This window comes from Saccopteryx bilineata, chromosome 6 (assembly GCF_036850765.1).
Source record: "Saccopteryx bilineata isolate mSacBil1 chromosome 6, mSacBil1_pri_phased_curated, whole genome shotgun sequence".
NCBI classification, from domain to species: Eukaryota; Metazoa; Chordata; class Mammalia; order Chiroptera; family Emballonuridae; genus Saccopteryx; species Saccopteryx bilineata.
Genome location: NC_089495.1, coordinates 146,408,293 through 146,422,765, shown reverse-complemented (window position 1 = coordinate 146,422,765; position 14,473 = coordinate 146,408,293).

Genomic DNA, 14,473 nt, shown 5'->3' with positions numbered 1-14,473 from the left:
AGCTCAGCTCTCTAGATGAGAATATTTTGACTCTTTGTGCCAGTTCCAGTTGCTTTGGAGTAAATTCCAAAGCTGAGTATCCCCACATGTATTTAGAGCAGTGATTTTCAACCTTTTTTGAGCCGCGGCACATTTTTTACATTTACAAAATCCTGGGGCACACCACCTACCAAAATGACACAAAATGACACTCTAACACAGTACATATTATACATAGAGTTAATAAAATAGTTTCTAAATGTATTTATACTCACACCTGACCATGTCTCATGGCACACTGGTTGAAAAACACTGATTTAGAGGATGAATTAACTCTAATTTCCTGCTAAGAAGAGGACTTTATCTCTTTGCATTCAGGAAAGGGAATGAGTGTACACTTTAAGAGAAAGAGAAAAGAGAAGGTGAATATAATAGTGAATTTTCTTCCCAGTCTTTCTTCTGGATGGAACTTGGGGCCACCAGAAAACAAGCACAAATGAACAATGGATTTGGGTGTGGTGAGGTGGAAGGAGGGTGGCATCTCTGGCACAGATGTGAGCGTGACTCAGGTGTGTCTTCATGGGCTTTTCCATGTCAATCCAAGCAGAGCGGTGGCCTGAGGTTTTCCCTCAGTAGGCTGACACTGTCCCTCTGGTCCCCACACTGCCTTCCAGTGGTGTCTCTTGGGTTATTTGCTCCCGGAAATAATTTTTCAGAGGTCTTTCCTCTCTCATAGCTCTGTTTATGGACCCGTCTTGGTTAGTAAGCTGTTTAATGCAATTTGTGATGTCAGAGTTTTAAATGACCAAAGGAAGGCACCAGGGTCCTTCCTCCCATCACAAACATCTCTTCTGAACATTTTATAGTATTGATCAGGAATTGGAAATTGAGTGTCACCCCAGAAATTCTTCACGACTCTTTTTGTCCTGCCCATTGTTCTGTGGGCTCAGCTACTAGAGGCCTCTCCCTCCCCCCACACAGGCAAGAACTTCCTGAACTACATCTTGAGCCCTGGACATAGAAGTTTGCCCCCTTGCCTAGGTTGGCTGGACTGGGGCACACATACAGAGGACACACATGAGCCAGGGGGGTGGGACAGGATACCGGAGGGCCTGGGGGGCAGAGCCATGGGGTTTGAATCTTACAGATGATGTGAATCATATATATATATATTAGGAAAATGACATTATCAGAGACTGGCACCCCCTCTGGGACAGCCCTGGGGCAGAAGCACTGACCTTGGCTAAGAACCCTGGGCAGCCTGCCACGGTGCCTTCTTTTCTGGGCTCTGGGCAAGGGCTGTGTGTTTGTTGGGAAAATGGCCTCAGTCTCCCTTGGGCTGAGGTCATTATTAGTGACAATGTGGCCCCAGGGACTGAAGCTACACTTGATCCAGCTACACACTCCACTTGGGCCAAGGGCTCCAGCATCTTCCTCCTGCCCCTTTTCCAGAAGAGGAGCTTGCTCACAAGCCACCCAAACACCCTTGCCTCACTTGCTTTGCCTCAGTCTTCAGGGGCACAGGCATCAGGTGACAGCTGCCAAGCTTCTTCCCCCACTGTGGTTTCCACACAGCGGAGCCTGTGGATTCCAGACTGGACCTGAGCCACGGTGTGGAGGCCGCCCTTCCAGTGGCATTTTCTGGCATGGGCAGCTCTTCTGCTCCTGAGGGTGGTCTCAGAGCCAAGACCTGGGCAACCCTGAACTGCTTTCTGGTGGCCGCGATGCCATTTTGATACACATCTCCTCACACCGTCCTTTCCCTCCCCAGCACCCACACCACACCAAGCCCCACGCCATGTTAACGGATCCCACCTGATACTGACCCCACGGTGGCACACACACCGTATCACCCACACCACGCTCATACACATCGCACATCCTAAGGGGCTGAGAGAGCTCCGAGAGCATACCCAGACCTCACCCGAAATCTCAGGTGCTCCCCTGTCACCCATGTCCTTTCCCACACCCTGCACACGACACATGGGCTTCCAGCGACCCGTGATATCTCACACCCCACAGTTTCAGTTTCTCCAGCTGTACCCAACACACCCTCCCCTTTAAGTCTCCACACGGCCACACCCACTGCTCCCCCAGGGCGCCTACGGTGGGGTACCATGTCATCACGCTGCTAACAGGTGGTCTCCGCCGGCAGCCACCCTCTCCTGGCCACGCATGCTCAGTCTTTGGCCAGGGCCGGGCCAGGCAGCTAAGGCAGCCTGCTGGCAGCCCTGGCCAAAATTGTCAGGAAGTTGATGATGTGTCTAAAAAAGAAAAAAAAAGAAGAAAAAAAAGAATAAAAGACATGATTTGGAAAATATTTCCAGGATGTGAAAACAAACGTATGATATTTGATCTGTTCGTGATCCGTTTGTAGCACTCATGTTGCTAAATACTACTTGATGGATAAAATACTTGGCAAGAATTGTAAGCTTTATTTATAGAGTTTTTTGGGAAAAATAACCCTACTCAGTAGAGAGTGAGCTGGTGTGGCCGGGAGAGGTACAAGGGGGTGGGCATGAAAGATTTCAGTGGAAATCAGAAACAAGGGTTCCAAGCAGATCCATCAGTGAGCACTATTACAGTTAAAGGAAGGACTAAACTTTTTTCAAGAGGGTTTAGGCAAACCTGCTCTGTCCTGGTGCTTTCTCGACACTCACCTGTAGGTGGCGTCTTCCAGCTGACTGCTAGGTGGGAAGGCAACCATTGCTGACGTTCTCAAGAGAATGACACTGGGGCAAGGAACCATAGAGCACCTGAGGCCCTCATCTGCTTCTCCTAACTGATGGTTTAAAAGTCCAATGCCAGGCCACCTTCCAGGATGCTTTCCTTGACTTTGCATTCCCCATGAGCATTCCCAGGGCTTCATTTAGCACCAACAGCTTGGGTCCTGGAACTTGGCCATTCATTCTACAACCTCATGTACTTGGAACTGAACTAGGGCTAGAGGAGAGATGTACACGCTTCTTGCCACTGTCGGGACAGATACTCCACAGCAATAATAAAACGCAATGAGGTACTGCAGAGAAGTGGAAGATGTGTATAGTAATTGTGTAGTAACTCTCAGGGAGCAGGGACTATTACAGAATAGAGGTGAGTGTTTGTCTATATAGCAAAGAAAAACGGGGAAGAAAAAGAACGGAGTTCTACACCTGTGAAAGAAGTATCATTTTTCTCCTGAGTCAGTCCAGCATTTTCAGATTCACAGATCTTGGCTCCTCGTGGAAATAGCGTTCCTCCTCTGGTTTTGTGGCAGCTTCTGGAGCAGGTGCCCAAGGCTTCTAGAGGGCGGATGCCTTAATGACATGGTATAGAACAACCATGAGCCACTTGGTGCCAGGATTTCAGGCTCTGGGCTAAGCTGAATCAAAGGAGCAAGACTTACTGCATCTTCCAGACTCAGCAAGAGATGGCTACCACAACTGTTCCCCAAACTTCACCCTTCAGACCAGACAGAAGGTTTCCCGTGACTTTTCTCCAAAGCACAGAGAAGTGATCTGTGTGGTGGTTGAAGGAGAGGGAGGAGCCGTGGGCCATTCTGAGGACGGATGGTGATCCCTTCCCCTCTTGAGTTCGCAATGATGTCAAGCAGGATAAGAGCAGGGCCACTTTGTCCCCATCATGTCTTATATCGTATAATTCATCCACTTTGGGAGTGTGTGTGTATTTAGGGAAATGACTGCTAAGTTCTAGAATCTTAGAATCATACTTTTGAGGCTGGAAGTATCTTCAGAGATCACAAATCCTACCCTTTTATTTTAGATAGTGAATTGAGGGAGGAAGAGGAAATTGTCCAGGTCATTCAGGATGGGACCCAGGCCTTTTGCCCCATGGGACAGGGCTGGTTGTTTTTGCCTAATTACCCTAATCCATCCCAATCTGGAATCAGAGTCCCTGGCCACAGCCCCAACAGCATTCCAGAACCAAGTCATAAATCCCCGGGCCCTGCGGCCGCTCTGCTCCGACAGTTGTTGGGTTTTAGTGCCACATGCTGCTGCTCTGAGATGCCATCTCCGGAGGCAGAAATTCTTGAAAGAGACACCCCTTTCTCCCATTCCCAAATTAGGAGTTAATTAGTACCAAAGTGTGCGTGGGGGTGGGAATGCACTGCCTGGCTGCCCAGTGGATTCCTGAAGCAGAGAAATGTCACATTTGGAAGCTCCTAATTGTGCCTGCATCTCTGTTTGGAGAAGGGAGTCTCCACGTCTGGGCCAGGCACCCTCAGGGACAGATCTGTTAACTTGCTATCACCTTCTTTTGAGATACCATCATCTTGTAACTCTGAGCAATAAAACGAGTAATTGTGGGTCTTTGAAGCCAGGCTGTGTGCCCTGGACAGTTTGTTTACCCTGAAAGGCCTCTGTCAGACCTGGTGGCTGGCCATACCCCTCCATGCATCCATCTGCCCATTCTCCCAGCTCCCACTCTGAGCTGCAAGCTTCAGGGGTGCCCTCCCTCATTCTCTTCCTCCCTCCCTCCCCCCCCTTTTTTCTCAGAGCTCCACATTTCAGAAATAATTGTTTTTACCCGAAAGTTAGCTGTTTGGCCCCATGAGGTTTTCCTTCCTCAGAGGTGTTTGAAGAAGGGCTGGCTATGCCAGTTGGAATGCAAACTTCTCAGAAAAGCCCCCTCCCCACCCAGTCCATCCCCGGGCTGGGGAGCCCCGAGAGCGAGAGCGGGATGGGGCCAGGCCAGAGCTGAGGGCAGCGCCCCTGGGAGGGGCCATGCCTCCTTCCCTGGGCTCCGAAGGCATTTGCATTACTCAGAATTTAAATGAAGGTCTCAAAAGACAAAACTAATTAAGATTTACTAAGGCTGCCATTGTCTGATAATTCAATACCAGCTCATTATTAGAACCACATTTATTGAGGTTTAATCACTACGAAGCAGATTGCTCCAGCATAGCTGTGAAACCACACAAAATGTGTTCTTAATAATTAATCAGTACAGTATCTTGTCATCCTAGCATTCATCTTGGCTTGGGCGTGTTTTTAAAGGGACGCTGGATATGGACTTTTGAAACTTCATCGTCTTTTGTTTTTAATAACTCTTCAGATCCTTTAAGGAAGGGGGAAGGAGGAATCAGATTCCTCCACAAATTCCACCCCAGCGCTGCTCGTGATGAGCAAGCCCTGGAATGTGGCTGCAGCCTTCCTGGGATCCAGGGCTGAGCTGCTGACATTTTGTTTTCCAAAAGGCAGGATAAACCCTGTGTGTTCTGTTTTTGTTCTCCTTGCATGGAATCTCTGGGCATGGAGGTGAGGGTGGGCCAGGCGTGGGGCTAGGGGATTCTGCTGGCTTTAAGGCTGGTAGCCCGAGATCATACGGCGACAGCATGCAAAGACTTTTTGAGTAAGTTGCTCTCTCTGCCCACGCAGTCCAAAGGCCGGGTTCTTAGATGAAGCCGTGGCTTTTCATGAGGGTTACTAAGTGAAACCTGCATGTTGTTTTCCACACTCAGGATGGCCAAGGTCAAGGGCGAGCAAGGCTTTCCCTCCCCCGGAACTCCCATCTTACCCTGGCTACCTTAGGGACCAGCGGTGAAGATCAGATGAAGTCACCTACAGGAAGTCACTTTCCATTCTGTTCAATGCCGTCCCTAAGTCCACAGCTGGGAGGTTATTATCATTTTATTATTAAGATTGTTGTGTGGATGTTTAAAAGCGCACGCATTGGCCAGAGTTGGCTTGGGTTCCAGTGCAAGCCAGCCGTTTGATCTTAGATAAGTTGTTTATCTGTGGCACCTCTCGGGTTTCTGTCCCCCGGAGAGGGGGTTGATATTTGTACCTCCCTCATGGGGTTCTTGTGGAGATCAATGAGTTTATTCACGCTGGGAATGTGTGAGCCCTCAGTGAGTGTCAGTCACATGTAGTCAATGGATGAGCCCTTTGCTTTCCTTCCCCTGGGCCCTGAGTTCCCCGAGACCCCCAGAGGAAGCATCTGCTGGGTGTGACCCCTGGGGCAACCTTGCCGGGTCAGAGAGGCCCCGAGGGCAGCAGGACACCCTTTTCTGTGTCGTCCTGGCTCCACCTGGTCTTGTCTAAGGCAATGGCCCTCATTCAAGGACCACTTTGTCCCTGAGGGGACATTTGGCAATGTCTGGAGACACTTGACTTTCACAGTGGTTGGAAGAGGGTTGGGCATCTGGTGAGCAGCAGCCAGAGGTGCGGCTAAGCGTCCTACAGTGCACAGGACAGCCCCGCAGCAGAGAGCCAGCAAACGTAGTGCCGAGACTGAGAACCCTTTCCAAGGGGCTCAGGCTCGTCCCCGCCAGGAGGGTCTGCACCCACACTCATGTGGTGACATTCTCACGGGAACATCAGTAGGTTAAATAATCTGAGGACGCTTTGCCCTGACACATAAGAACAGAACAGAAAGTGTAGTCTGTGTCAGCCAAGCCTTCTGTGCCTTTTTGGGCTCCATCGAGAGGGGTGAGGACACTTTTTCAGCCTCAGCTCTGTACTTTCTTCCTGTGTGGGGTTTTCTGGCCAGATGCCAGGTCCTTACTGTGCTTTGCTGTCTCCAGCCTCCTCATGAGGCTGCCTGAAATGTTGGAAGCTGTTCTGTGGCTTTCCACCCCAGCCTCCTGAAGCCCTGACCTCTCTCACCCACCAGAGAGCCTTTTGTAAGCACCTAGACTCTGGGTTTGGGCTCCATTCCCACTGATGCCCTCAAGGAGGACACTGGCAACACATGGTTCAGAGAACACTTGTACCCCTCTGGGGGCTGGTGACTTCCAGGAGACCTACCCTGCACAGTGCACTTCTCTCCCTGGGGCCAGCCCCTCCCCCCCCCCCAAGTGGCCACTCCCCCCCCCCCCCCCCCCCCCCCCCCGCCACAGTCAGATGAACTGCAGAAGTTATTTCCTGCAGTAGAGAATCCACTCAGGCTGAAATTCAAGGTCACAAAGAGGGTGGACAGTCAAGCTGCCCTGGAGAGATTTGCAGAAAGACAAATTAGAGTTGAGCCCTTCTTTGTCTGGATTGGGCATGTTCCTAGTGAGTTCCTGAGGGAGAAGCTGAAGTGGCCTTGGGACCCCCACTCTCACCGTCCCCAGGCTCTTACTGGGTCAGTCCGGGGAGCAGGGCAGCTCTGTCCGGAGTTCTGTTGCAGGGACCACGCACACCTACCACACAAGCAGGGAGCTCTCAGAGTGGCACGTTCCCTGGGGACCGTGGTAACCACAAGCTCAGGTTTTAACTCAGCGCAAAGATTAACTTTCCTTCCCTGTCCCACTGTGGCCTGGGTTTAGGTGAGAAAGGGTCAGTTATATTCCTACACTCCATAAAATCCGAAAGCCTACTTTCTTTCCACTAGGCAGCGAGCATCAGACATTTCTATCCACTTGTAAGGCCCTCTATGATGCTACTGTATTGTTCTTTTTTTGTGAGATCCAATTGAGGTAGCTGGTTAAATACTCTCTTTTGTTAAGGAGCCAGGCTCAGAGAGGGTAAATGCTCTACCCAAGGCTGCACAGCTCGTGAAGGACGGAGCCAAGGCTCAAAGCCAAGCCTGTCAAGCCCCCCAGCAGGGGCTTGGAAGGAACCCAGGGAGACTCCGGGGCAGCTCCGGCCAGTACCACTCTGTCCCGGGCAGCACGTTTTCTAGGACTCCACTCCTCCCTTGTCTGACTAAGCGCTTCCCCGACAATGAATCAGTCCGGTCAACAGAATATGTGTCCTGACTCTACTTCCGTACTTCTGGTTCTGAGACATCAGGACTCCCTGCCCCTAATGGCCTTGAGCCAACTCCATGGTCTGTGGTGGGCTCTCTTTGGGATGGCCAACCTGTGTGGTGAGATGCATACCTTCTAGGTTCCAAGGAGGGCGAGGTGTGGCTGCCTGTGGAGGTGCAGATGGCAGAATGTGTGGCCCCTGACCATGGGGAGCAGACCAGGTGCCGCCCCCACCATGGGCTAGCCGATGGCTGGAGGCCAGGGCTTGGCTTTCCTCACACAGCATGCTTGGGGTGGAGCTTCATGGAGTCTGAGGATTCCAGCAGATACCTGGCCATCCAGGCTGCTTTGAGGGGATGCTTGCCAAGGTAGGAGAAGAGAATTCACTTATTCAATAGTTTGTTGGTGTGATTCATTAGATTGTGTTAAATATGAACACTATGGGCCTCCTTCTGTAACCCAGCCTTGGGTCTGGCCAATGTTAAGGGTGGACCGAGCGGCTGCAGGCCAGGTATAGCTCCTTGGGAGAGACAGGTCCTTTCTGGACCTGGGGCCCACCCTTCTGTGCAGTTCCATCCATGCCCAGCACCTCTGAACTTTGGCTTTCCTTGAACTACCTCGTGCCTTCAGGACTCTGCTCTCTGCGTTAGTCATGCTTCTGCCAAGAACACCTTCTCCTTGGGCATCCCCCACTCATCTCTCCAAAACACATTCAAGTATGACCTCCTTTTAAAATGTTTATGAGCCCCTCCTCCCCACTCCGCCGCTGGCATAAAGAATTGTTCTCATTTTTCCCAGCTCTCATTGCACTCGGTACAAGTTCAATCGATGGTGATGCAGGAGCTTGGAAATGAGCTAAGTACACACTTCTTTTATGAAAGCTCTTTATATGCAACATCGTAATTATTTAATAGCCTGCTTTTTTCATGCTAAAGCCATGGTTTCTAACTTTGTTTGCGAGGGCCACAGAGCCCTTGGAGAGCCCGCTGAAACCCCAGAGCCTTTGCCTAGGGAAGTATACAAATATGCAATTCTGCATGCCATTTTAGGGCATTCAGAGACTCCTCCGTGCGCAGAGCCAGGATGTGAAATCCTGCTTTTTACTGTAGGCAACCCTGTCTAGTGTATCGTCATGCCCCCCAATACCTAGAAAAATAGTTGCCAAGCCATAGGGGCTCAGGGAATGCGTGTGGAGTGAAGGCATAGTTTTACCAGGTGACTTGGCTCTCCTGGTGCAGTGAGCTCTGAGGTCTGAGGATGCTAGCGCCCAGGGTGCTGGAGGTCTTACACACTACACGGAGAAAACTGCAAAGACAGGAAGGAATGTATGCAGAGTGAGGCCGCAGTGGGTAGCTGGGGGCATACATTGTGAAGTGTGCTTGTAAAAACAATCAGAGAGGGGGATTCAGCCATACTGTTGGAGTCAAAAGAATAGGAAAGCTTTTGGAATCTAACTGAAACCGTATGTAGCCACATACCGTTTTTCCCAGAAAAAGATCCTAATTAGGTCAATTCCATGTTGTCCTTATGGAATTGGATGCACAGGAAAGCAGGCCCTTGGCAGTATACAAACAGCCTGCATTTCTGGAAGGATGAAGGGGTTCTGGTGAGACCACTTTGACAAAGACCCCCCATATTAAAATGAAATCGACTTGTCATACAAGCACTGAGACCTGGTGAGCAGCACTCGGTGCCGACTTGCTTATTAACAAGCACTCAAATATGAGCACCTTAACCCCAGCAGTGACTTGGCAGAGGGCCCCTCAGAGAGGGCTGGAGTCTTGCTTGGTCTTTTCATCTCATGAGCTCTAAGACCCAGGGGCAGTTTTTCCCATTGCTACATGGAGCTCTTAGCGGAGATGTGAGCGCCTCACATACACCCCAGCGTCGAGGACTTTCAGAAGCGTTTGTCCTGGAAGCCTAGTTTGGTTTCAGGATCTAGGTAAGCAGTGCTAGTCGGCAAAGGGAACAATTATGTTCCCCCAAACACACAGAAGCATCAGAATTCACAGCATGCACTTTACAAGGGCAATAAAGTTTTATATGCAGCTCAGTGAAATACCTAATACAGCCAATTATCCACCAAAATAAACTGATGGGAGAGAGAATGGCTATATTTGGCTCTGACTTAATTATTTTGCATTTGAACTTCTCGATTCCATGTAATAAAATTTCATTCTGCCCTTATTTCCTGGTTAGGTTACTTAATCTCGACTCTGGTAACTGAGCCCCTGAGTGGAGTACACTGTCCAATGTCAGTGGTAAGAAAATGTGAAAGGTTTGACATCAATTACAACATTACACACAACATAAAATTTAACAACTTGAATCAGGCTTTCATTGCTCTTTAAAGAGACCGTATGGCTTTTTTAAGATCTAAAAATTAATCAGTTTCTAAGAGTCATACCTTTTGGAAGTCCCAGACCTTACTCTTAGCTTGAACTGTAAGAATCTCTCTGTCTCTCTCCCCACCCCTCTCTTTTATTTAAAAAATTTCTCCTCCTCCATCATTTAAAAATGAAATTTAAGTTTTGCAGTTTGTGCTTTTGCTGTGGAAACAGAAGAAAAAATGAAGGGTACAGAAATGTAACTGTTCTCGGGAGGGGGTAAGTCTGGGGAGAACACGGTGAAAACGCGTGGACTTCCACGTGGCCGTGAATGAGGGTGGCCTCACCAGGAAGGCTCCCAGATTCCCTCCTTTGTGGCCTGGGTCCCAATCTGCATGACAACCTTCACTCCATTGCTCCGTGACACTTGACCACCTCCTAAAACACCACATGTCATTCGGCAGTTTCTGCCCATTATGGGCCAGCGTGTGACCAGAGCAGGGGTAAGTGGCCTCTCTCCTTTAATAAGTGTGGTTTCTGCAGGTCAGCCCCGGGGTCAAAGGCAGGGTGATGGGTTGACGGGCAGCAGCCACATGTTCTGGCTGAGCCTGGGATGACCCCTGGGGCTGACTTTTCAGGGTGTGACCCACAGCCAGGTGACTGGTCGGCTTTCTTTCCGCTTCTCAAGGGGGCCGATGCTGAAATGCACATCTAAAACTGACTGAGCTCGGGGTCTCTGCTCACTCAGACCATGGGCACACTAAAAAAGTGAGTGAGTGTATGAATCGCTGCGGCCATAGTGTTGGAGCGTCACCTTATGGCTTTGACAATGGCACCCCTGATCTTGTCATAGAAAGGCACAATTCTGGAAGTTTCTGTTAACCATGGGCCAAGCTCTAAGTGCTCCTTGGGAAAAGGAGGTATGTGCCAGTGTGTGTGTGTGGAGCTGGGGTTGGGTGGTGTGGGTGGGTGGTAGGTGGGGGAGGGGGATTGAGTGGCCACAGCAGGTCCACCCTGATGTGTCTATTCTTGCACCCATTCTATACTTCCTGTCCACTTTGGAAAAAACAGGCATTTTCTTTGTGTGACGTCCTCTCCTGCTGGGGACCTCCCCCTTCGCCTGTCATTTTCTCTGCCCATCAGTGCTTTCCAAAGAATACCAGACACGCGCATTCTGCCCTAACATGCTTGTGGACCTTGAACAAGGAGTGTTCCGGAAATCCCAGTAATTGCTCTGACTTTCCAAATACTCTGTTGTCTTAGGAAGACCTGAGTCCAAAAGCTGGCTAATTTGAAAATGGTCTCATGTTATCTCATGGTGATAAACCCTGGGCAGGGTCGGCCCTTATTACCCAAGGGTCAGTCCCCCAAAAGGTCACTGTTGCAGTTTCTCTTTTTTTTGCTTTTACAAGAAAAGCAAACTTTTACAAGAAAAAAGCAAACAGCAGCACAATGCTCTCTTGCCAAAGATTTAGTGCAGAAAGCAATTTCCAGGGTATGCCCTGGGGGTAGTTCACAGTCAGGCCAATCTCCTTCTTTGCTTCTGGTCTTGTCTTTGGGGCTCTGGGGAAATGAGCACCCTGCACCCCAACAGGTGTGGGGCTGTCATGCCCGGCACCAGGACCAGTGCATCTTAGAAGTATTTCCAACATCTCGTAAGGGGTGACACAGAGAGAGGTTTAGGCGTAGCTTTCAGATAACTAGAGTATAAAATTCACTCCCAGTACTCACACACACACACACACACACACACACACACGGATATACACGCACACACCCCATACAATTTTAAATAGATTTTATTTTTTAGAATAACTTTAACTTCACAGCAAAATTGAGCAGAAAGTACAGAGACATGAACCTACATGGACACATCATTTCCACCCAAAGTTCCTCGTTTACATTAGCCTTCACTCTTGGTGTTCATTCTGTGGGTTTTGACAAATGTAGAATAACATGTAGTCATCATTTGAATTTGATTATTACTTAAACTGCCTTTATTTCAAAAAGTCATTTTGGCAACATCCCTCCTCCCCAACAAAAAAATCACAAAAATAAAGAAAACTTGCTATTTAAAATATTTTAATTAAGTAACCTAATGTGAATTTATTGATATTCCTCTTGGAACTATATTAAATCAGTGATGGAATAAATAATGAATATAAACAGTAGTGGTATTATCCATTAGAAACCATTTAATCCACATCTGGGAAAATTAAAGGCAACAAAACCATTTTTAGTGCCACACATCACAAATCCCCTACATAATATTATGAGAAAGGTCATTAAACTTGTAGCTACTGCATTATCTTTTTCCTTGGACCATTTCTGAAACAACATTAGTTTTTCACACTTCTTTACATCTCCAACATTAAAAAAGCCTTAATCGATGCTTTTACATAAAAAGCAAAGGACTAGGTTTCCCATCATAAAACGTTATGTTGTTTACACAAAAACGGCAGCTAACCTCATAAAACTCTAGTGATTTCCCAGTGGGTCCTGCAGGGACACTTGGCTATGCTACACGTCACACTGATTTCTAGCACTGAAGCAAAGAGGACTTCCTGTGGAAAGTAGCTCTGGGCTCTGGCCGTTACTAATCTGAGTCTTTAATTGGAGCATGCTAAACAGGCATCTTCTCTCCATCCAGGGCGTCAGACTGGCACCTCTGAGCAGCTAAGAAAACAGATGTGAGGTGGAAAAGTTCCGCACCAGTGTCATCAGTTCCCACAGGCCCCCCTTGTCCTCATCTCCACACTCTTGGGTTGAGAGTTCCCACCGCCTCGAACTCCCTGGAACCTCTGCTAGAGTGTTGGGACCAGCTTGCAGCACAGTTGTTCTGGAGAGAAAAGAGAAATCAGGAAACGCCTGCCACTGGTACCACACGTTCCTGGAAATTATGTGGTCTTTCAATATCTTTCATTAGGTGTCAGTGACTCTTAAAATATTAACGGAAAGAGCTTAATTTTTGCTTCCTAAAGTTGAATAAATCAAACTTTGAGTATGCTTGGAAAGCTAAAGGTCATTGACTGTTTTCAATGTCTGGTTTTCTAATGAAAAGCAGGATAAATATTTAAAAGTTAATTGCTTGCTTCCTCTATTAGGATAAAGATGTGAAAGTCATTTTTATAGTTTTAAGCTTAAAGGCTGGGTATTTGCTCGCATTCGTGTGTCCTAACAACACTTACTTTGCTACTTCAGGGAATGCATTGCTTCACATAGAGTAATTCTACAAATAAGGGATACTTTCAGAATTTCTACATTTGTTTATTTTTACTCCTGTTCCTGTTTTCTTGGACAATCACTCAAGGATCTCATTAAATCATCCTTTACTGTATCAGGCAGTTGCAGGAAGAATAACAGAAAGGTGTTCTTGAGGAAACTGAGGCAAGAAGGATTTACCTGCACTATATGATTGAGGACTTTGGGAACTCAATGTTGCTTCTTTCAAGCCAAAAGGGCTTTTTGACTCCAGAGCCCACACTCTCAGTCCTTCTACTCTATTGGCTCAAGTAAAGGAGGAGAATCAAGCCTTAGACCTTGTTGAGATCAATTCAAAATCTAGCTGGGGATATAAAACAAAAATGCATTCCCTGGCCAATTGACTCACTGGTAGAGTGTGGGCCTGACATGTGGATGTCCCAGGTTCAATTCCTGGTCTAGGCACACAGGAGAAGCAACCATCTGCTTCTCCACCCCATTCCTTCTCCTATCTTTCTCTCTCTTCCCTTTCTGAAGCCATGGCTCGATTGGTTTGAGCATATCAGCCCCGGGTGCTAAGGATGGCTCTGTGGAGCCTCCACCTCAGGTGCTAAAAACAGTTTGGTGGTGAGCATGGCCCCAGATGGGCAGAACATTGGCCCCAGATGGGGGTTGCTGGGTGGATTCTGGCAGGGGCACATGTGGGAGTCTGTCTATCTTCTCTCGTCTCAATTAGAAAAAAAGAAAAATAAATCAATACATAAAACAGAAATACATGCATGGTGACTGACAATAGAAGGTAAAGTTGATGAAATCATATGGTTAACACATACTGATGATAAACAAAGCAGCTAAAGTTTGGTTTACTGGATGACCTGGGTCTTGATCTGGGCTTTGAGAGATGGATAGGATTTGGCTGGGCAGAAGCAATGGGAAAGGCCAGTGAGGACCGGACAGGTCTTAGCACTTAGCAAAGATAAAAGGAGCTTAAATATGGAAAAATCCTTAAGCCTGGGTCAAATTATGGAGGGTCTACAAAGGCAACCTGAGGATCTGGGAGAAGTTGGAGTAGTTTCTACATTTTTATTAAAAAAAATAAGCATACTCATAGATACGAACAACAATCTGGTGGTCACCAGAGGGAGTAAAGGGTAAAGGGGGTCAAATGAATGGTGATGGAAAGAGATCTGACTTTGGGGGTAAATACACAATGTGACACATAGATTGTGTGTCATTGATTGGTACACTTGAAACTATGTAATGTTATTAACCAATATTACCCCAACAAATT